Here is a 2,157-nt window from a genome sequence, read left to right on the forward strand (position 1 = left end):
CATCAAACCAGTCTCAGGACTGAAGACAACAACACATTGTAATTTCCATGTAAATTATTATGTTGGAGATAAGCCTCTGTAATGAGGAAAAGCTCAAAATAAAAAAAAAGTTAATTTATGGTTGGGCTGTTTCAGTGGGTAATTCTGGTACACTGTTATTACAATAGAGAGAAATACGGAGATGAAATTTTATTTATTGGGTATTCTGTGTAAAAATCTGCCTGCTTCTGTTCGTATTATTCGTCTTATTAACTGCAAAAATAACGAGATTTAAGTTTCCAACTCCATGACGACACTGAAATCTTAGAGACAGTGCTGCAAACATCCAAACAAAAAAATACGTTATATTTCTCTTTATCAGTGTAACAATTTACTGAACAAACACCTACAAGACCATACTACGAGTAGTTAAGAGTTAGCTATTGTTTTATTGTTTTCCCTTACGGCATGGTTACCTTTCTTACCTGAAATTACTTATCCCAAGTTACTGTAACATGTGAGAAGTGATGGTATTCTAAGTACACCAGCTTACTGGGCTTATTTGCTGAATCTGAAATTAGTATCATACGACTGTTGCGGTCAATCGCGGAAATGTGACTTGCGTTTGACATTCCAATACGAACTGGTTGTACAGCAACACATTCACACTTTTAGTTTACGAAACACGCTGGTGAGCAAGGCACTTTGATTTGTGAGATTAACGTTGTTAAAGTGTAGTACGGACTGGCATACCCATATTGTTTTAATGAAAAGACGTAATTTCAGAGATTTTACTGGCTCATAAAAATAAGGGACTTTATGCATATATACTGAAGGAGCGATTGAAGATTAGCAGACCGCTACGGTCGCGGGTTCGAATCCTGCCTGGGGCATGGATGTGTGTGTTGGCCTTAGGTTGGTAAGGTTTAAGTAGTTCTAAGTTCTAGGGGAGTGATGGCCTCAAAAGGTAAGTGCCATAGTGCTCAGAGCCATTCTAACCATTTGAAAATTTGCACAAAGTGCGGGAGTCGAACTTCAGTCAACCGCTTACTGGGCAGGTACTACAGCTATTGAGGTAACCCGTGCAATTGCTCTAACCGCTGTGCCAAGGGGGCTTTGTGGCTAACGCACCTGCGTGGTGAGTGAGATACCCAGGTTCGATTCCCGGCCTTTGTATAAATTGCTGCTTCAGTCTATATACGCATAATGACCTTTCCAAGTAGTCCAGTAATAAATCTAGATAGTGTTTCCGTTTTATAACAGCAACAGTCAATACAATTATGACATTGCTTACATTGCTGGATGGCAGAGGAGTACTTCACATTCCACCCATCAGGTTAAGACGAAGTAGAGACAGGAAAAGAATCGGATTGACGCTCAATGAAGACTGGAGCAAAACAGTCATAACGGAACATATTTTTAAATGATGTAAACAAGATGTCTGTCAAAGCAGCTAAAATAGTTGCATCCAAACGTTCAAAAACGCTTGTTATGGAATTCAGCACGAAATCTCATTCATATAATTGTTTCCCTCCCCCCATGAACCATGGACCTTGCCGTTGGTGGGGAGGCTTGCGTGCCTCAGCGATACAGATAGCCGTACCGTAGGTGCAACCACAACGAAGGGGAATCTGTTGAGAGGCCAGACAAACGTGTGTTTCCTGAAGAGTGGCAGCAGCCTTTTCAGTAGTTGCAAGGGCAACAGTCTGGATGATTGACAGATCTGGCCTTGTAACAATAACCAAAACGGCCTTGCTGTGCTGGTACTGCGAACGGCTGAAAGCAAGGGGAAACTACGGCCATAATTTTTCCCGAGGGCATGCAGCTTTACTGATGGCGTCCTCTTGGGTAAAATATTTCGGAGGGAAAATAGTCCCCCATTCGGATCTCCGGGCGGGGACTACTCAAGAGGATGTCGTTATCAGGAGAAAGAAAACTGGCGTTCTACGGATCGGAGCATGGAATGTCAGATCCCTTAATCGGGCAGGTAGGTTAGAAAATTTAAAAAGGGAAATGGATAGGTTAAAGTTAGATATAGTGGGAATTAGTGAAGTTCGGTGGCAGGAGGAACAAGACTTCTGGTCAGGTGACTACAGGGTTATAAACACAAAATCAAATAGGGGTAATGCAGGAGTAGGTTTAATAATGAATAGGAAAATAGGAATGCGGGTAAGCTAC

Source organism: Schistocerca gregaria, chromosome 8 (assembly GCF_023897955.1).
Source record: "Schistocerca gregaria isolate iqSchGreg1 chromosome 8, iqSchGreg1.2, whole genome shotgun sequence".
NCBI lineage: Eukaryota > Metazoa > Arthropoda > Insecta > Orthoptera > Acrididae > Schistocerca > Schistocerca gregaria.